The sequence below is a fragment of the Anthonomus grandis genome, chromosome 12, assembly GCF_022605725.1.
Source record: "Anthonomus grandis grandis chromosome 12, icAntGran1.3, whole genome shotgun sequence".
NCBI lineage: Eukaryota > Metazoa > Arthropoda > Insecta > Coleoptera > Curculionidae > Anthonomus > Anthonomus grandis.
Window position 1 is genome coordinate 13344554 of NC_065557.1, and position 22869 is coordinate 13367422.

The following is a 22869-nucleotide window of genomic DNA, read 5'->3' on the forward strand; positions in this document are numbered from 1 at the left end:
TATAATAACTGACTTTATAAAAAAATTTCTTTTTGATATGTTGATTCTATGTGATTCTGTGATTCTTTAAATAAAGTTATAATATATGTAATATTTTAGTGTGCGGAACCATTGCTTATTGAAATTGAGACTTGGTCCTATAAAGTAATATAACATTATAAGATACGTTAGTAGGTCTAATGAGACATATGCTTAAGAATTAACAGCCAATTTTCCTCGGTGTTTGCTATTACTACGATATAATCGACAACTGATGCGATTAAAATATCTCACTATCTATTCTGTAACTAAATCATTTATAATAATTTATAATAATACCTACGACTAGTGATAAAAGAGTGGTTGATTTTGCTCTTTACATTTGCCTCTCTAAGCATATCAGCAGTGCTCCAATTGGGTCTAAAATTGCACCGTATTTTTGAAATCTCTTCTGCTAGTGGCAGTAGACAGAATTTATAATGCTTTGGCCAGGACTTTATCAACGGTGAGAAGCAATGATATACCACGGTAGTTGCTACATTTTGTTTTATCCCCTTTTTAAACATTTTGGTATTTAGTATCTTGTAAATCAGCAGGAATGGTTTCAGAATTTTAGATCTTGGTCATTCCGATATGTATCAACTAATCGGAAGGAGTTTAGCAGGAATACCATCAGAATGAGAATCCTTTTTTATACTGATTTATTATTATTCAACATTTATTGCAATATGGTAAACATACAAATAAGTTTTTTAATATAATTTTTAACTTTACGATGAACACGTAGCATATCCACAAAAAAAAACTCGCTAAAAAAACGCTAACAATGTAACTCTAAAAAACAAATTAACACCAGGATTAATACATTTGGAGATCATAGTTGTCAATATTTTGAGGTATTCTCTTTGTCTAAAAAGGAATATGCTCCATTAATATTGATTTCATTTGTTAAGAAGAATTACATTGCATTTTTAAAAATAAGAATTGACTGTACAGTTTTTTTGATATGAGCAATTTTTTGATAAACATTAACTCGGGGCTTTAACACTAAATTTAGTCTATATATAGTATTCTGGTGATGACTTATATCTCGTAAAATGGCTTTTCCTTTATAAAGTGGTATAGCTGTTATTTTAAAAAATAACAATCTTACATCAAAAACATCTATCTCAGCAAACAACAAGTCTGAGGGGCACATCCTATTCTTTCCCTAAATGATCTTTAGGAGCCATTTTTAAGTAATTGCTATAGAGTTAAGGTGTGACTGTAGAACCCATGCAATACGACCATCGGTTAAAAGTGGCTAAGCTAAACATAGTAAAGACACTAAAGTTTTTGCAAATTAAATACATTACGATAGAATTTAAAGAGAATTTTCATTTACGTATTTTATATGATGATACGACTTAAGATGTCTATTAACAAAAATTCCCGAATGCTTAAATTTTGTGCATCAAAATTTTTAAATTTCTTGGAAATAACAAGAAAATGTTGGAAAGGTAGGCTGCTAGAATAGCAACAAAAAGGTATAAAGGATGTTTTGGAAAAGTTAATACTTAATAACTAATTAAATAATATGTTAATACTAACCAATGATTATTAAACCAATGAATATATTTTGGGAAATCTTGTTGAATTAGATTTTTAATTACGTTCCATGATTTATTAAATTGGTCAATTTGGCCCTATTTTCAATTTTGTAAAGATCGTTTACAGAAATATTAAACAAAATTAAACCTAAAACGGCTCCCTGAGAAACACCATGCGTAACTACCACAAAATCACTAAGAGCGCCATTAACTTTAACCCATTAATTTGTTTTCCAAACAATTTCATATTATATTTAAGGAATTATCATAGAAAACCAACCTTTTATTTGATTGAATTGATATAGTGACAAAAGCCTTGGAGAGGTCAACTATAGCGTTGCAACAATCATAGCGTTATTAATCTTTTAGATGAATGATTATTCAATTAGCTGATATTTGATAGGCTCTTAAGGTTTTCTAGCGAATACTATGTTAGACACATGGAAGCCTTCAAAATGATTTATTCAGTATTGATTAAAAGATATGCTGTTTTCAAAAGATGACATTCATCAGACCACTTTAGTAGATTTTAACTTTGTATCTAAGGACCGTACACAGTTTAAGCTGCACTAAAAAAGGCTCTTAAAAAAGTAGTTCCAGGAGTTGAAGTTCAGGCACCATTCATTTTTTATAGCTCCTTTGGAATTTTCTTTTGGCTGCTTGGTATTGTTGCTTCTTTAGCATAGAGTTAAGGCTAATTAACGTAAAACATTTTTCAGCAGAAAGGCTCAATTTTTAAATTTCTATATCAGAAAAAATAATCAGAAAAGGGTTATTCAAATGAGTTAATTAACATGGTTTACGTGGATTATCATGAGAACTCCAGACAACTAATTTTATATTCAGTTTTTTTAATCCTTCAAAGGGTAGCAATGACTTTATAATAGCAACTTGATCGACGTCTTATATTGACTCTATTTAAGAGCCGAATAAGAAATATGAGTTATTATCGTAGGGTTTTTACTTATACCTAAATAAAAAAAAATCTTAGCCTTTTTATCCAAGTTGTTGTATTACAGTTTCCCATTGAATTTAGTAATTTCTTGATATGAAAACGTGTCAAAAAGACCATGCTGAAGATATATACGCATGTTATATCAGTAAACTAAAGTAACTGTCTGTTTTATAAATAAAACTAAAAACCAACCTTTTACGTTTAACAATGAAACTAATTAAATTCTTGTGACCTCTAAACATCTTGCATCCAGAAATTTTCTCTAAACTCAGCTAATTTACATTTCTATTTGATCTTTAATTCTCTGCGTCTCCGTAAAGCGCGGCATCGAGGTAACTTTAAAACTTCTGAGTAACTCAAGTTTATTCCAGTGTAAACATTCTCATGGGAATGCATACCTTTTCTCTGTAGCAACTTCCTTAAGTTTTGCAGCAGGAGCAGCTACTTACTTTTTGCCTTTATAACGAGACACTCAGGGTTTTATTTCCTTACCACGCGATGTGAGCACCTCATTTATAAAAAGCTTCTTATTTGCAGAGAAAATCAGTCAGTTTCTATATAATTTACTTAAATACATTCAAAAAACAATTTTTTAAAAACTTAGGAGCCTAAATTAAGAAAATAAATTTCGTTTTATAACCATAATAATTGTTAGGAATATTTAAAAAAATAAAATTGTGAAAAAGACATAATTAAATAGTATATCTAGAACGTTAGCCAATATAATGGAAACATTAATTAACTTTTACGAACTCTTCCAAAGAATAGTCTTTTTAATTTCTGTTTTAAGTTGCATAGAGGTAGAAAATTGTAACCCACTAGAAAGACAGCATTTAAAGTTTTAAACGCATTATAGCTAAATGATTTCGTAAACTTAGCATTCTTGTATTTACGTATGATAAAGCTATTGTTTGTCGATATAAGAATATGTCGATAATGATTGATAGTATGATTCTGAATGATGAATTCTTGATATTACAATTTTATTAATAAGAGTAAAGAGATGTACAAGATACTCTTATTCTAAATTTAACCACTTGCATCCTTCAAATAAATGCATTATATACGGGATCAAATTTCCTACTATTGCGGCAAATTTTAACACAGAAATTCTGAACCCTTTGCGAAATCAGTTTTTCCTAAAAATTAATTTATTATCCATTGAAATCATGCCCTCAACTAGAAATAAATTTAAGTGTCATCTGCATTGACGAGAATGACAATTTACAAAATAACAATTAAAGTCTCATATACAGGGTGTCCGGAAAAAGAAGGCCAATCCGCCAGCGACATAAAGGGTGTATCAAAATAATTTTCATTTTTTGGTCTATGAGCCATTATCGTTTTATAAGTTGTAAGAAAACACACCAAATACAAATTTATGTGATTTCAGCATTAACCAAGATATTCAGAATCCCCGTACGCAAAGTTTCTTTCGAAAGTATCATTCTAAATACTTTGCCCTTTGACTTAATTACCTTTACGCTAATTAAATTTTTCCTATAAAACTTTTATACAACTTCCATGTAGTTTTAACACTATCCAAGATATTAAGTAATTAAACTGGCATAAAATTAATTACTTTTAGGGGTGTCATCCTAAATAAGTTACCCTATAACTCATTGCTTTTATGGCAATTTGTCTTGTATAAATATTAACAAAAATAATGTTTCCTTATAAAATCCTTATAAAACTTTAATGTACTTTAAGCAGTTATTATAAATATCTAGGAATTTAATTAGGACAATATGAATGAATTCCTTCCAGCGGTGTTATTTTAATTATTTTGCCCCATAATTCTAATGCCTTTACTCCTATCAAAATTTCTCTTATATGAAAATTAACAAAAATTAAAATTTCCTTATAAAACCCTTACAAAACTTCCATGTAATGATAATAGTATTAAAGATATTAAGGAATTGTATTCTTATAGAAAGAATTCCTTCCAGGGGTGTTTTGATGAGTATTTTAATTAAAAAATGTAGTTTTATTTTAGGAGTAATTGAGAAGCTAGTTAAGAGCGTCGAAAGCATTTAAATTTGTCACTTTGATAGTACGTAAAAAGTTACTGGTGCCCAAGGTCAGCAAACTTGCTTAGAAAGAAGAATCTATATTATAAAATTAAGATATCTAATAAACGGATTCTTAGGCCAACATTTACTAAGTCTTTTTTTTTTACAAGAAAAAATTGGAATTAGAATTTTTTACTAGAACTTTGGTATTTTCAACACATGCAATATACCACAGGCAGCGCCCACTGAAACGTATAGCGAATCCGTAAACGGATTTCAATTTCTCGTTCCAAAAAACCCCTCACACCTAATTTTAATTTATTATGCTATGAAACACTCGACTTATTTCAAAAAAGGGATTTTATATTTTTCGTTTTGGCGCACTGTATATTGAATACCGAGCACCTAATTAAAAAATGGCATAACAAAAGCCGCATTATTTTGGTTCACCCTATATGTGGCCGGCGGATTGGCCTCCTTTTTCCGGACACCCTGTATATAAGAAAAGTAAAAGGGGTTGCAAAGCTGACCAACAAACACCTTTTAAACATGCATATAATTAGAAATTTTGAATAAGCCACAATATTTAAACTTTTAATAAAATTTTTTGTGACTCTGAAATTATTGGCTGATCTTCATCCATAGCTCTAAATATGTTCACAGATGTGCGACAGACTGTAAATGTGAATCAAATCAGTTTGCCCAATATGCTATTTTATTTAATCAGAAGTAATTCTTTCAAAGCTATTTTATGCGATTCAAAAACAGCTACTTATAAAAAATTATACTTAAAAATCAATCAATAACCAATGATAATAAATAAGTAGATGGATAGATACTTTAACTTAAGACCAACATGTTGACAAAATTTTAGATACCTTATGACCAAGTACTCAAAGGCCAAAATTTAAATCATCTTTGGAACATATCAGTGCCTGCACAAAAGGAACAATGTGAGAAGAATAGAGCCTTAACAGCAAAATAATAATAAATAGGTTATTTTAAAGTATTTTTAGTATGAGAGCCAGAACATTATTACCATATAATTGTTAAGAGCGTTGTTTGGGCAAATTTTTAAAGAAATGCAACTAATTTATTTTTATATTTCTTGAATTGGTAAATTTCATTAAGTTAATAAATAGTAGCTATTATATGCTGTACCTTCTTTTCGTTACCACCAGACAATGGGTAAGTATAATCTAATTTTCTTGGGACGCAGTCGATATTCAGGTTAGTTTAAATGAAGCGGGAAAGAGCTTCAATAAGATCTTCACCATTAGGCAGTTCCGATCCACAAATACGTTGGTTCATTAATACTCTCAATTGGCTTTTGGTTGCTTGCAACAGACCCACTAATTTTGTCCAGGGAATCGCAGAACTTCTCAAGCTTGGGGTCCATGGAGTCAAACTTACTGCACATCCTGCGAATCAGTGTTTCCAACCCTTCTTCACCTAAGCTGCAATATTGGTTAGTATTGGTTCTAGTTATCGTGTCTCTACCCATAGTGTGCAAAGTCTCTTTGATTAATTTTCAAAGCTAACCAATAATGCTACTATATAAGAAACTTACTCTAAATACACCCTTGGCAGTAGCAAGTGTAACGTGCAAATTCACATGGCCCAGGTATAAAAATTCCACCAAATTTTCAATTTCCGCATTAAGTACGAGGATAATGTCTACTAAATATTTTCAAATTTTTCTGAAAAATGACTGTTAAAGGCTGCAGTGTCAGAGGCGTCACTTTCTTCAAAATTCGAAATTCACTAAAGAATTTAGAAAAAGAATAATAAATAAGTCCAACATAAACTCTATAATTACCACCGATTATATATTCTTCACTATTATTTAAAAATATGCTGGGTTTAAAAGACCATCAATGACCAAAAAGCAAAAAAATAAATAATTTTATTAGTCAAAAATATACAAATGTGTACTAAAAAAATTTGGAATCTTGTTTATCCTCCTTTAAAATGTTGAATGAGAAAAATGGTTGATGCTTTTAGCTACCAGGTCATTTACCTAGCTACCTTGTTGGTGGTCAGACTCTTTCTTTTTACTAAGACCAACTTAGTTCATTAAGGTACACTCCAACGTCATTCTAATTATCTATAGCTTAGTTTCCACCCGAAGGACTAAGTTGAACCTGGTGCCAAATGGTGGCTATATTTTAAATGGTCTGTAAGGGCGTACACCACAAAATATAAAACGTTTTTATTAAGTGAATTTAAGTTTTCGATAAAGTGACAGCTTACTTTTAAAAAGTTATTATACGGTTTGTTGTATACAAAATATTTTATTCTAAATGCCAGCCAGAATTAAACATAAGTAGTATAAAACCATAGAAGTGGACAGAAATATGGAGGACTATATTGCACATCTTCTTATTATGTTTTTTATTCTTTCACCTTTTCTTAGTAGCTTTTAGTATCATGAAATGTTATGCTACTTATATGAATTGAGTAGCTTTAAGCGTATTTACCTTCATTTTGATTTCCAATATTTCAATTTTTTTGTACACATTTGCATGCCGGTATTAATTGGATTCTATTAATTTACTAATTTTTGGATCAGACGTCAGTTTAACCATAACGTTTGTCTCCTTTTTACTCCAGTTTCTCCCTTCAAAACTATTAGCAGATGCCTCCCTTAAACGTTTTTATATTATAATTTATTATAATAAACAAAATATCTTTTAAAAAAACTTATAATGTGTGCTAATAGCAGAAAGAGACAATATTTTATAAAAATAATTTGTGAATAAACCCCTTTTTAAAAATAAGATATGAAAAAAGTGGCACGTTATTGAAATTTATTCCCGAAATATAAACGGTATTTAAATTACTCTATTAAAGCGGGCTCAAATTTGCGTAGAGATTTTTAGAACGCGAGTGTTTACATCGATAAACAAGAATGCGTAACATCATTCGAATCGAGACTAAATTGTTTAGTATATGAGCAAAATAAGCTTCCAATCGTCTCCTTACAAGTTATGCCAATTCTTAAATTAGAAAAATATAGATATAAATAGAATACTAAAAAATAAACAAATATATATATAAAAATTACTGATGACGTTCTCTACTAAAAAGTTTATTACAAGTTTTATCGTAAATTCAACCATCGTAGAGCTGTTTAGTGGTTAATCTTAATATTTTAAATGCTCATATAACAATGTTATTGATTTTTAATATTTATGGGTTTCTTTACCAAATATGTTATTTCTAGGCTTTCTGGTAAATTTGTTTTAAAACTTTCTGGTAAAATTGTGAAGTTATCGTTAAAGTTTTTCGGAAAATTTCGCAAAGGATTTACAAAATCCAAATAATTAAAAAATTCGTTTAAAGGTTATTTCAAGTTTTTTGTTAAATACGATAATATTGAAGTAGTTTATCAGTGCACTAAAAACTTTTAAATAATGTCGAAAGTTAAATAAAACTCTAAATATTTTCAAAGTTTAATAAATAACTTTTAATAAACCTGATGGGTTTTTTCCAAAAAATAAAATTCCTTGTTTCTTGTTCAGTCACCGATATTTTTTTTAAATAATTTTTTTAGAGATTCTCTGTCACACAAACATGGCTCTGTAATAGACATTGATAAAAAATGCTTCTAGTCTTTGAAACTAAGCCACATTTAATTATACTCTATATAAAGGTATATTTAATATTTGACATGGGATTTTTTAAGCCTTTAGGTTCATTTTGATTTTATCATCTATTCCAATTTTTTTGTACACATTTGCATGTCGGTATCTATTGAATTCCATTAATTTTTAAATTAGACGTCAGTTTCACCATAACGTTTGTCTCCTCTTCAGTTCAGTTTCGCATCAAAACTATTATTAGATGCCTCCCTTTAACCTTTTTTATATTATAATTTATATCATAATTTTTATTCTTTTAATTTTCATCTTCTTTATATTATAATTTATTGTTATAAACAGAATTCTTTTAAAAATAATTATAATGTGTGCTAATAGCAGAAAAGACAACATCTTACAAAAAAAAACAAGACAAAAATAATTCGTGAGTAGGCCCCTTTTTAAAAATAAGATATTAAAAAAGTGGCACGTTATTGAAATTTATTCCCGAAATAAAAGCAGGAATATAAGTGATATTTAAATCACCCTAATAAAGAGGGCTCAAATTTGCATAGAGATTTTTTGGACGCGAGTGTTTACATTGATAAACAAAAATGCGTAACATCATTCGGATCGCGATTGAATTATTTAGTATATGACCAAAATAAGCTTCTAATCGTCTCTTTAAAAGTTATGCCATTTCTCAAATGAAAAAAATATAGATATTGTAAAATACGCTTTAATAAGTGGTTTATTACCTGTCAGAGTTGTTCTTAGCCAATGGGTCTCTACAATGCAAATTCACTCAACAGTCATCCTTCTTATATTGTTAGACAGAAACTCGAACATCACATAAAAATAATAAAAAAAAACAATATTTACTGTTCTGTCTACTTTTGGTAATAATAAATGTACTCACGGGGGAACTTCCGTTCCCTTGCATCATCTTAGTCAACATCAATTTACACAATGTCACATTTCAATATATACATATGTCAAACATGTTATCTTTCTTTATTTGACGACTAGCTAGTGTCACCTAAAATAGTAAGGGCTTCCCCAGACGCTCCACTGCCGCTAAACAGTAAGCATCTCAACGAATTAGACAAAGGATATATTTCTACTATATCCTTCTGTTTATTCGTGTCAATCGAGCCCCAGGTAAGACCCCCAGTCTTACCAGACAGCACTCGAGGAATTGCGCATTCGTTCCTAATTGAACAGAGGCTTTCACACCTACTTGTGCGGGCATCTTCAAGATGCGCAAACAGATCTGTACAAACTTCTCATAATGGCCACATATCTACTCAAGATCAACTATTTCTCACATATTCACCACTATTAAATCTAGCAGCCTGGTTTAACCAGTAAACACAACTCTTTTTCCAACACACCACCTTACACACATTTCTCTCAAACGTTGCTTTCTGAGTGACTCGCCAATTAATATTTTTGGGTGTCCCCTTAACTCAATGAATATTAGAGATCTTTAGCAATATACGTTATTTTAAATATATCAAGTTATTAATTGATTATGGAATTAATTAAATTGAGATGGAATTATTATAGATCATTAAAAGAGTTTTGTTTTAAATGAGAATACATATATTAAAATATAAAATAAAAAAATATATAATATAATAAAATGATAAAAATAAAATATGTTTTACAATATAAATAAAATACTAAAAAATAAATAAATGCATATAAAAAATTTACTGATGACGTTCTCTACTAAAAAGGTTATTTTAAGTTTTATCGTAAATTCAACCATCATAGAGCTGCTTAGTAGTTTTTTAATTGATCGAAAAAATCTCGATACTATTAAATGCTTTACAATAATCTAAATATTTTAAATTGTCTTATAACAATTTTATTGATTTTTAACATTTATGGGTTTCTTTACCAAATATGTTATTTCTAGGCTTTCTGGTAAATTTGTAAAGTTATCGTTAAAGTTTTTCGGAAAACCGAACCCTGGCAAAGGCTTTACAAAAATCTAAATAATTTAAAAAATACGTCTAAAGGTTATTTCAAGTTTCTTGGTAAATACGATAATATTGCAGTTATTGAGTAGTTTATGAGTGCACTAAAAAAATCTTAATAGTGTCGAAAGTTAGATAAATATTCAAATATTTTTAAAGTTAATTAAATAATTTTTAATAAACGTGATGGGTTTTTTTACTAAGAAGGTCCTTATAAAATTCCTTGTTTCTTGTTCAGCCACTTATATTTTTTTTTTTTTTTTTTAGAGATTCTTTGTCACACAAACATGTTATGAAGGCATAATACTGTTATGAAGGTAATTTTAATCTTTGACATGGATTTTTTTTAAAATTCTAAATTCTGTTTGAAAACATAACCTTTGCAAATACAATAATAATATTTACATTCCCTGTAATAAACTAAGACGAATTTATCAAATTAAAGAGTTAAATTTAACGACTAACTTCGACTTAATCCTTTCTTTTAATAACTATAAATTCTTTAACGGACACAGTAAACTCATAGATCTCCCCTGTAAAAGCCAAAACTCAAATTACACCGCCGCCTTCCGCTCGGATAAATCCTTATTTATCGCGTTACACCGTAAACTGATTCCGCAGATTACACCGACCTCAAATTACAAGGAGCAAATCTGATACCGTAATTTGAACTGCAAATAGCCGACGGAGAGATAATATACTTGCCTTGTATATCTAAAATTATATCGCAGATACGACAGTGCCTAGTTAGTGAATAAACGGAACTCATTTTCGGTGCGATGACTTTTGATTGTCGTCATTAATATTCGCTTATAGGCCGCTAGTAGCCTAATAATCATATCATGAACCTTTAATCACGACAAGATTTTAAAAGCTGTAAATATTATTTTTATAATTGAATCAACCATAAGTCAGCGTCTTTTTAAAAATAATGAAGTTTTAATGAAGCTCGTAAGACCTTATGATCTCGATGAAAGAATTCAATAGGATTAAGTGTATCTAAGTAATAAAGATAAAACTTACAAGATTTTGATGCAGTGCCTCATTGTTCTCTGTAAGTAAGCCATTTAATCTACAGAGTTTGTCGTTAGTTATTGCTTTTTGTCAATTTTGTCAATCTCTGAACCAAGTCTAAGGAGTTTGATAATCAGATTACCATTTATTAAACAGAATACTGGGATTTTTTTCCATGGTATCAGTTGACGCTGATTCTTTAAAAATCCACTACCAGTGTTAAAAAATACTCCAAAAAGTTCCTAATTCAGCACGAATTTTATATGGTATGAATGATTGTAGACTGAATTTTTTGATGACGAAGGCATCATCCTACTAACTGCACGAAGGATAAACGGATAAGGATGAATGGATTTCTAAAAAATAAATTCATTTTTGTACAATTTCCAATGTATCGTATTATCAGAGTGAAAGAATCTATATTTCACTTGCCTAAAAAATAATATAATTTCACCTTAACGAAGCTGGGGTCTAAGCCTGTCTAATTTGCCCGTTCTGATGACTTGTACTAATGCTTGAATTTTACAAGTCCACCGACAATTGTTTTCTTTTTAAAACTCTTCTATATGGGCATGAAGTTTAGCATATTTTCATATATTAAAGAAATTTGTTTTTACCTATTTTAACATCATGAACATAATATGTTCACAATATCTACATAATATTATTATGTAGAAAGGGATAAATAATTCTTTTTTATAGGCATCTTCGATTAGTCCTTAATTAAAGCTAAATTATTTATTCTTCTCCTAGTTTTACTCTGACCCAATCACAGATACAAAACACTATTATTCTATGCCTTAAATGTCCTATATATTAGTTGTTTTGTCCTATATACTATTTAGATTTACTGCAGCAAATGCCAGAGAGCTTGAGCTGAGCATTGTATGGCAATTTTAGCCTGTAATGGAGATATTCGAAAGTCTTATTGTTCATCTAAAAGGAGTGTACTTGTATATTTTCTCTATATGCGTGTACACTGTCTTACAATTTATGCCCATGACACCTCTATCATCTGTATAGCACTATAAATGTTCAATAGTATTTTGGTATGTACTACTAGAATTGACAAAAAAAGTTCTACCAGAAGACATTGCTTAATAGCAACCCCCGGTTTCGGTTTTTATACCCGATAAATATTGTTATGATAAGCATATATCAGAGTAGAAATATGCATAATTTAAATGAATATAATCATCATGGTTGGAACTTCTAGATTACCAACAATTTTTGTGCTTTACCGCACTTTGGCCTTTTTAGAAATCTTATACCTCCTTATAAAACAAACATACATATTTTTTCTTATAATTCATATAATTATAATTATAATTCATAATCAAACTATTAAAATAATAACAATTATAAAAATAATAATATCACTTAAGTTCCTTAAGTGATTAAGTGAATGCTTTAGTTAAATAGCTAAATTGTTAACGAAATACATAAGTAAAATTTTAAAACATGTAATAAAAAACTTGAGAATTCAAATTCCAAATAATTTTAACTAAGATTTTTCTATATTATATTAGTGAGATTCACTTACATTGGATGCATCATTCATGTTAGAAATTCAATGCGTTTTAAATCAGCAGATAAAATATTTAGACGATTGATAATATGTAAAGCGGTATTAGTTACTTTACATTTTTGAAGCCAATGAAACTGTTGTGAAATTTTTTGCTACTAATATGTTCCTAACATAACACAATATATGTAATAAAGTCAAATATATTTAAGTTTTTAAAAAGTATCGTCTAAATAAGTCATAAATACTTCACTATCAATTGTTAACCGATACTTCATTTCAGGTTTGTCATTTAAAAAATTACCAAGAGTAAGAGTAGGAGAATAAATTTTTTTCTTAAAAAATATTATAAACAATGTTCTTTTTGGTTCTTAAACATAAATGAAATTAAAAAATTATTATTATTGTAGAATTATATTATTGTCGTCATCTTGGTATATATTTTATAGTCCACTACAGTTTTGTATGTCTGTACGTGCATAATTTATGACAATTTTCTAGTTTTTATCCTAATAATATAAGCCACAACTTCGTTAATATTAAAACCTTAAACTATAGTTATATTTGACCTATATAAAATTTTGACTAAGCAAAAAGTATGAAATATTTTTGGGACACAAAACACAATAAATTCAATTTTACTGCAGTATGAAGTAAAAGTCTCATATGGTCTTAATTTTTTTCTTAATAAAATAGCTTGAAGCATGCTCATATTTGGTAGTAAGTACTAAGTGTAGTACTTTATTTAGAATAAGCGAGATGTTTTTAGCTACTAAGTTTCTTCAATGCACAAGAATCATTTCTGCACTTACATTTTTAGATATGATTAATAGCTAACAGGATTGTTACTAAGTAGTATATACAATTTACATTTTTGTCATGTTTTTTAAGAACTGTTTTATGAAATAATAATATTGCCTGCTTTATTAAATTCTCTTTTATAAAATGATTTTTTTTTACTTTTAGCGATGAATAAGTAAACTTGATAATTAGCCTTAAAAACACAAGATTATTAGTGGAAATATGATTAGTAAATATATACTTTATTGTTGTTGTTTTTCCAAATTGTTTCTTTAAAGTTTTAAAGTAGTTTAAATCTAAATTATGTTAATATTTTACTTTTAAATGTGGTTGAAGATGACTTCATTTTACTGATTCATTGGTTAATCATTGGTCACTGCTGGCATAAAAGACAAACAAAAATCCACTTCGTAGACAGCGGATATAAATTCAAATTTTAAATGTTCCTCTGAATATTGACGATTTTTTTTTACTTGCACTATTTATTTTGCTATGGGTTATAAAAAATTAAGTATTAAATTAATTAAAGATTTAACTTAAAGTATGTGCTAAAATTAATTTAATATAATATAGAGCAATGGTATAATAAAAAATGCATATTTATTTAAATGTATATAACAAATTTGTAACACTGCTACTATAATAATAATAATAATAATAATAATAATAATAATAATAATAATAATAATAATAATAATAATCTTTATTCAAGCATAAGTTTATACATATACAATGAAAAGGCAAGAGTGCAGTTGAACATAATTTATTCAGCTGATTTATACACTTATTCTTAAGGAGAAGTAGACATACATTCCTTCAGTAAAATAAAAAAAGATCCTAAAGCTAATAAATTCAAGAAAAAAAAAACTTTTTTATAATCTATCATAAAACTAGATAATATGTGGGTACAAGATTTGATTATTGGCGGAAATAACTATTAAATTAAGAAGATTGGAACTGACAAAATTTTCTAGAAAAATTTGCTGCAAAAATTTAAATAAAATTAAACTATCAACGAGATTTTATAATATTTATTCCAAATTGATACTAACTGAATGCTATAAGACACTATGCAATGGGCTTTTCAGGTGCTTACAATTACTAGCGAGATTTTTAAGTTTCGATGTTTCGTCAAGCGAAATTATATGGAAAAATTACCTACCACAATTATTTAAGAATTTGCTTTTTTTTTTTAAGTTTCTCATCGAAATCCAGTATAAGATTTGAATAACTCCGAGCGAAAGGGTTAAACTCATGTCGAATACCTATTGGCCCTCTTATAATATGAGGTAAAAATCAAATTACCTCCCTGTAGGGCGTGGGCTCCATATTGGGAAAGACTGTTCTAGATTGATCAAATCATTGATCTAAATATTACTGTAATCAAATCATTTACATTATTCTTGAATTACCAAGTTGATATCTCTATACTAAAGGTTATTAATTTAGAATACGTTATTGTTTTTACTTTAAATTATGTCTTATTTCTGAAAAATATTTTTAGTTAAATATTGCCATTTATGTAATGTCTAAATTTACGTTACCTTAAGCCTTAATTTATTTTTTAAAGATGAGTTCTGCTGTTGTAACGATATGACGTTTCTTTAATATTTTATTTCTGAAGCCTCTTAAAAATCCCACAAGTTTTTTTATATATAATTTATTCTATGTTAAGGCTTAACTAACGTTAAAAAAGGCTTGTAAGATAGTTTTTATGAGATTCTTTTTAATATTTTTATTTAGTAAAAAAATATGCTGAATAGAGAGTTAGGTTGTAATCACTTTTTAGTCATAAAAAGTGATTACAACCTAATCCTTTATACAATTATAATGTCTATATACGATTATAAACGATTATAATGTTTTTAAATTTTTCATAAAATCGGCCTGTCAAAAGAAAAAATTAAAAAAGTTATATATTTACATCTTTCTGTAATATTAAATGGTTTTCAAATTGGATTTAATAAAAAAAGCCTTTAATAAAAAACGCATATGATATCAATCTACATAACCGATAAATATGGTTCTGGCTCATACATAAGTATAAAAATAAGAAAAATTTAAAAAATTCACGATCTGTTTAACTGTTGAGTGAAATTGTTTGGAAATTATATTTAAAATAAAATTCTTGTGAAAGATCAAAAACGAAACCATAAAAACAATAATTCATCTTCTGAAGAAAAAAATTATTTTTAATTTTTTATGCTCTTATCAGAAAAAGGTACAACCTTTACTTTTCTTGGTAGTTTTATTTTTTGTTAATTAATGCAGAATATGTGCCTTAATAAGAGTAAAATATATTTTTTATTTCCAGCACTAAATTAAAAAAAAATATGTATTTTGCATTGTATTACAGACCAATTTAAAAATACATGTCTTTTATTTTTTATATTTAAGCAAAGAAGAATCTAATAAAAATCATAGCGTTAAAACTGTTCTCCAGAAGTAAATCCTTTTCAAATTAGATTAAACAAAAATTGCCCTTAATAAAAAACGCAACACACATAACCGGTAAACATGGTTTTGACACATGAGCATATAAAAAAAATGCATTTAACGTTTCACCTATCCGTTTTCACTCTATTCCTTTTTTCGCTTTTTCCGTCGGGAACGATTTAAAGACCTCCAACAACCGCTCGGAAACGGCAACAGCAAACGGTGGTGCTGTAAAACGGGAATAAATCCAAATATATTTTTCGGTATATCTTCTATTATGTCGTGTTACAAATGCGGTTTGGCTTATGACCCTTTTATTGGTTTAAGATCAAAAAACGTATTTTTGTTTCAAATTTGGTGACTTTTGTTTGTAAATACATATTTAAAAAATCATATTTGACCTTCTGAGATATAAAAACGTAATACCGATAACGTAAAGCCGCATTTTATGGCTGATCCCCAAATTGATTCAGGTCGTTACATCAACCCCAAATGGCAAAAAGCCCATTCGATCCAGCAGTTTCGATTGCAAATGGCCTACCAAGAGACTACGTAATTGCCTTGTTAACGGTGAAAATTGTACGCTTTGATGGCCCATACAATGTTTTACATGATAATTCAATATTATACTTATGCCATATTACACAAGGTATAAAAAAGTACGCTGTTTAATATTTAAAAAGATTAGCCATATTACCAGCCAACGTAATCTGCTGGATATGGAAAATTTATTGGAAAATCCCCTTTAGCATAATCCGTTTTGATCATCATTCAATATGTATCGAGATATAAGCATTTACGTATTTACTATGTATTTAGTATGTCCGTGTTTAGTGTGTAATATATAAAAGGGGCTTAATAATTTTCATATTAACTGTCGCTGTATAAACTTAAGGAAGCTTTAAGGTCGTTTACTTCATGAAAGCTGGTAATTTTATAATGCGTTCAATTATTTTGCGGTAAGAATATTTAATCGTAAGTTTTATACACTGTAGGCAAGAAGTTTCGTAACAATCTAAATTTTCTTAATTTCAGATATTATACAGGGTGTCATTGAAATGGTGTAAAAAAATTCGGGGGGTGATAGTACTCCTAAAAATTTTAAAAAAAGTTCCTATAACTATAGGGCGGAAAATGCATATTAAGGGAGTTAGGGGCACTGAAAGGGTAAATTTAAAAAACGGTTTTTTGAAATTGTAGGCTTAAAAAACGAGATAAAATTTCGAAAAAAAATCCTCTGCCATAAGTTTTGACCCAAAATCAAATGGTGATACTGAAAAATAATTTGGAAAATCGGAAAGGGTAGTTTTTGCAAGGGTAGGGGGTTAATTCGTGAATAACTTTTCTTAGGTTATTTTTTTCGCAACGTGGGTTCATTTTTTAAAAACTACATACTTTTTCCTACAAAAAAGGTACTCTTGTTGCACATCGCCCAGAACGATGGTTTTCGAGAAAATTGAAGCAAAAAGTTTGCTCTGATGGGTTGCTAACTGGTTAAACAACATAAACCTATGAAAGTTATGGGGTTTCAAAAGTAAACACGTAGTTATTAAATAATTAATTGAAAAATCTAAATTTTATGATTTTTAAAACATCTTATTGCTTTAAAAAACGAAATAAACCAATTACCAAAATTCCTTATTAAAATAATGCATTTCTTAATTCATTCATAGTAAATGTTCAAAGTGACCACCATTCATTTCAATGCAGACATCTGCTCTTTTTCTCCATGATCTGCGTACCCTGTGGAATATCCCTGGGGTTGTACGAATTTGATTGGAACAGTCGATAATGCGTTGACGTAGTTGCTCTTCAGTATTAATCGGCACTGAGTAAACCAAAGTTTTCAAGTGGCCCCAGAAGTAGAAATCTAATGGATTAAGATCTGGTGATCTTGCTGGCCAAGCTTGTGGACCACCACGTCCTATCCAACGCCTCTCAAAAACTTGGTTTAAATGATTCCTCACCGCTAGCGGAAAATGAGCTGGTGCACCATCATGCATAAAATACGTGATCTGCCTCTGTGCTATGGCAACTTCCTCCAAAAGTGCTGGTAGATCATGTATTAGAAAATTAAGGTAACTTTGACCATTTAGCCTAAAATGTTTATTATTATAAATAACAAGCGACTTGAGTCTGAGACTGTTGAGTTTGAGAATAGGGGATTGGGTCCGCGTATTGAATATTTGGTACTCGCGGTGTAAACTAGGCTAATGAATCAAATAAGTATGCATTTAATAAGGAATTTTGGTAATTGGTTTATTTCGTTTTTTTAAAGCAATACGATGTTTTAAAAATCATGAAATTTAGATTTTTCAATTAATTATTTAATAACTACTTGTTTACTTTTGAAACCCCATAACTTTCATAAGTTTATGTTGTTTAACCAGTTAGCAGCCCATCAGAGCAAACTTTTTGCCTTCAATTTTCTCGAAAACCATCGTTCTGGGCGATGTGCAACAAGAGTACCTTTTTTGTAGGAAAAAGTATGTAGTTTTTAAAAAATGAACCCACGTTGCGAAGAAAATAACCTAAAAAAAGTTATTCACGAATTAACCCCCTACCCTTGCAAAAACTACCCTTTCCAATTTTTCAAATTATTTTTCAGTATCACCATTTGATTTTGGGTCAAAATTTATGGCAGAGGATTTTTTTTCGAAATTTTATCTCGTTTTTAAGCCTACAATTTCAAAAAACCGTTTTTTAAATTTACCCTTTCAGTGCCCCTAACTCCCTTAATATGCATTTTCCACCCTATAGTTATAGGAACTTTTTTTTAAATTTTTAGGAGTACTATCACCCCCCAAATTTTTTTACACCATTTCAATGACACCCTGTATATGTTACTTTTTTAAATGTTTGTTTTTTCCAACTAGTGGATTTATTTATATATTTACATTATTATTTTATTTTTGTATATATTTACTAATGGATTTTTATTACATAAAGTCCTGTTAATATTTTGTGTAATAATATTAAATACTATGCCATTTCAAAAAAGTAAACTTATTTTTATACCTTTGTCGTGATGCTTCTTAAAGGTTATATGTAAACATATTTTTATAAGATAGATATGCAAGAAAATTCAGTCTTTACCTTTGACACTTTTTGATAAAGCATCAAAGAAGGCATTCTCGAAATATGTGTAAAGCCTCAAGTGTACAAAGTACATAGTTTAATTTAGATACCTAGTATTAGTTAATTGTTATTTTTTAGCATTTCGATACTTGTAATAAGTTACTAAACTAAAACTATTGTAAATTTGGTTCATTTTTTAATTTTTTTCTTTTTTAGCTAATTTTCTTAAATTTTATGGAATTTAATTCTTGTTCGACAATATCAAATCATAGATATTCTAGATTTTTTTTTGAATTTTAAATAGCTGTTCTGTTACTATTTTAAAACTAGCTTAAAGATTATATAACACACGGTTTTTACGTAAGAAAATATGTAGTTCAATCTTTTTTTGTAGTTTAATACTGAAGTGGAATTCTTAAGTATTTTGTCACTCAATCTATCTATCACTAATGTCCATTTAATTCTGCATAACTTTAATGGCTATGATGACCATGTTTTTTAATCTGAAGATTTTAATATTTTTATAGTGGATCAATAAACTTAAACTAACACTCAAGCATTTTTAATCGAATTAAATATTTCTCTTTAAAGAACCAGGATGTTTATTTTCTAATAGGACACAAAATACATGTATTTGATTATAAAAAAAAACATTTATGGCATTATCACGTAAATCTATATGAAATTAGCTCACAAAAAAGCACGAATGGCCTAAAAGACATCGGAATGTTAGAATATCATGCTGTATGCAGCTTTTAAGGTTTATGGTAAATAAATATTAAGTTACTATAATATGAGTATTCTATAATCAGCATACTATAATATGTACAATATATGATAGGGTTAACTAAAATACGAGTTTTAAGTATGATAGTATTATTATAATGATAAACTTTGTAAAAGTTATTTTTTTGGTTAAACAGCATCTGTTGGATTTTCTTTTTTATTTGAATTCTCATGTTCTAAGACCACAATTTAGTTCTTTTACTTTCTGTTAATTCTTTTAAAGTGTATTATTTATTTAAGGTTTACATTACCTTTTTTTGTGATAGTTATCTATACAGTGACATTTAAAATTCTTTCTTGCTTATTTAAATATTTTGAAAATTATTATTTTTATACATTTTTAGCGTTACATGTTTATTTTTTTAAATTATTTATAACTTAATTAAGTACGATCATAACTTTTTCATTGAGTTTAAAATATTTTTTTTAATAAAAACTATTAATATGTAATTGATTGTTGGATAATTTTTTTATAAAGTAAACCGGACATTTTTGTTTTTTAAGTATTGTTTGTGAAGATTTTTATATCTTATCTCAAATATTATGCATGAATAATAGAGAATAATTTATAATGTTACAATTAGTTGTAATTCTTTGGCAATTTAATTTGTAAAATTAATGTGTTTTAGAGATTTTAAAGAAAAAATTATCCAAGATTTGAATGCTTTTTATCAATAGTAGTTTGCAAACTATCTCTTCAATATATACAGTGCTTTCATTTCAAAACGATCCACCCTTAATAACTATCTTAAAAAAAAAAAAAAAAAAAAAAAAAAAACAGGTCAAATTAGATATACAGGGGGACGTTTAATTATGCATTTACTGAAGTTCTGCCAATCACCTCCAGCTAACCTCACTTTAATATGTCAAATGGGAACTCCCATCGTGTGATGCATCATAGTAAGGAGCATTACGCCAAACTTGTCAAATAGAAAATAATTTATAATGTTACAATTAGTTGTAATTCTTTGGCAATTTAATTTGTAAAATTAATGTGTTTTATAGATTTTATAGAAAAAATTATCCAAGATTTGAATGCTTTTTATCAATAGTAGTTTACAAACTATCTCTTCAATATATACAGTGCTTTCATTTCAAAACGATCCACCCTTAATAACTATCTTAAAAAAAAAAAAAAAAAAAAAAAAAAAACACGTCAAGTTAGATATACAGAGGGATGTTTAATTATGCATTTACTGAAGTTCTGTCAATCACCTCCAGCTAACCTCACTTTAATATGTCAAATGGCTACCCCATGGTGTGATACATTATTTTAAAGGGCATTCATTATGGTTGTTCAATGGTTGTAAAAAAAATAAAACTGATTGACCAAGAAGCAATTAAAGTGAAAATCGGTAGGGTAGAAAAACAAATTTAATTAGTTTAACAAATTTATTTTATTAAATGTTCAAAATGCGCGCCGTTATTAGCAAGACAATAAAAAAGCCTATTTTTAAACTCCTTACGAACATTGGCAAGGGTCTGCCTGCTAATTTCTCTGCATTCTTGAAATATTCTATTTTTTAAATTCTCAATACTCTCAGATGGGGTTTTATAAACTTTGCTTTTTACGTAGCCTCAAAGAAAAAAGTCTAATGGGGTTAGGTCCGAAGACCGCGCAGGCCAGTCGATTGCACCACGTCTGCCCATCCACTTTTCTCGAAAATTTTCATCAAGCCACTCTCGAACTAAGTGTAGTGCGCGGGAGCTCCATCCTGCTGAAAATGTATATTATTTTCATTCAATAATATAGCAACATGTTGATCTACTTGATTTTCCATAGATTGAATGATGGAAGGGTGTATTGCATTTTCTAAAAGGCTTAAATAAATTTCGCCAGTCAAATTTTCTTCCAAAAAAATGGCCCGATTATTTCATTCCCATAAATTCCTGCCCAAACATTAATTTTTTAGGAATATTGGGTATGGCCTTCCCGAAAAACATGCGGATTTTCATTACCCAGTATCTACAGTTATGTCTGTTCACCAGGCCATTTAAAAAAAAGGTCGATTCGTCACTGAAGCAAATGTTCTTCAATAAATGGGGATCGTCGTCAATTCGCTGGCACATCACTTCACAAAATTGAATTCTCCTATCAAAATTATCTTCTCCGAGTTCATGAAGAATATGAATTTTATAAGGAAAGAACTTATTTTTTTTTTAAACTTTATGTACGGAACCAGCGGAAATATTTATTAGTTTTGCGGCCTTTGGTATAGACAAAGTTGGATCCATAGCAAATTGTCCTAGTATTTCAACTTTGCATGCTTCATCGACAACTCTATTTTCATATTTTTTCTTATTGCAAATCGATCCCGTCTCTTCAAATTTTCGTATCAATTCTAATACGTATTTATGGCTCACGTTTTTATCTTGATACCTTTCATTAAATGCTCTCGCGGTTCTGCGAGCACACCGATCTTGAGCTCCATAAAGGAAAATTATTTTATTCTTTCGGCTAGCGTATGTCACCATTTTATTAACTCACTGTTTTAACTAAGATAGAAAAATTGCACGCGTAAAACTGACAGTTTAATAATAATAAATCGCCTCCTTTTTAAGCGCCTTAAAAATGTAAGGTATTGCAGTGTTTTTTTGTACCTATTAGGTAGCTTTCGCAAAAATTAGAGGTCAAATAAATACACATACAAAGTTATAAGACTGCAAAGATTTTTGCAAAAAATTTAAAGATACTCTTTTTTCTCGCAAATAACGGTACACATTCTTTACTTAAAAAAATATATTATTTGCTTGAACTAAATGTACTGTTTGTTACCACACATTTTAACTTCTAAATTGCTTGTATTTTTTTTGATGATCTATTATAAAAAATGTAAGAATTTTCAAATGATGTAGGTACCACACTAAAAGTATTCATTTAAAATACCAAAGTTTGGCGTAAATAAAATATTCATTATTTCTAGACATTTTCGCTAACTATTTGCTTACATATTTACTGATTTCATTTTTTTTTGGTACCGTTGAATAGAAAATTTTACGCTGCTTACTATGATGTATCACACGATGGGGGTTCCCATTTGACATATTAAAGTGAGGTTAGCTGGAAGTGAGGAGGTGATTAACAGAACTTCAGTAAATGCATAATTAAAATTCCCCCTGTATATCTA

At 28.7% G+C, this 22869-nt stretch overlaps 1 protein-coding gene across 4 annotated transcripts in view; it reads left to right on the forward strand.

Annotated features, from left to right (window-relative positions):
* Nucleotides 1–22869, forward strand: part of LOC126742702 (zwei Ig domain protein zig-8-like) — a 389553-nt gene that overhangs the window by 52502 nt on the left and 314182 nt on the right. The gene's annotated exons all lie outside the window — the stretch shown is intronic.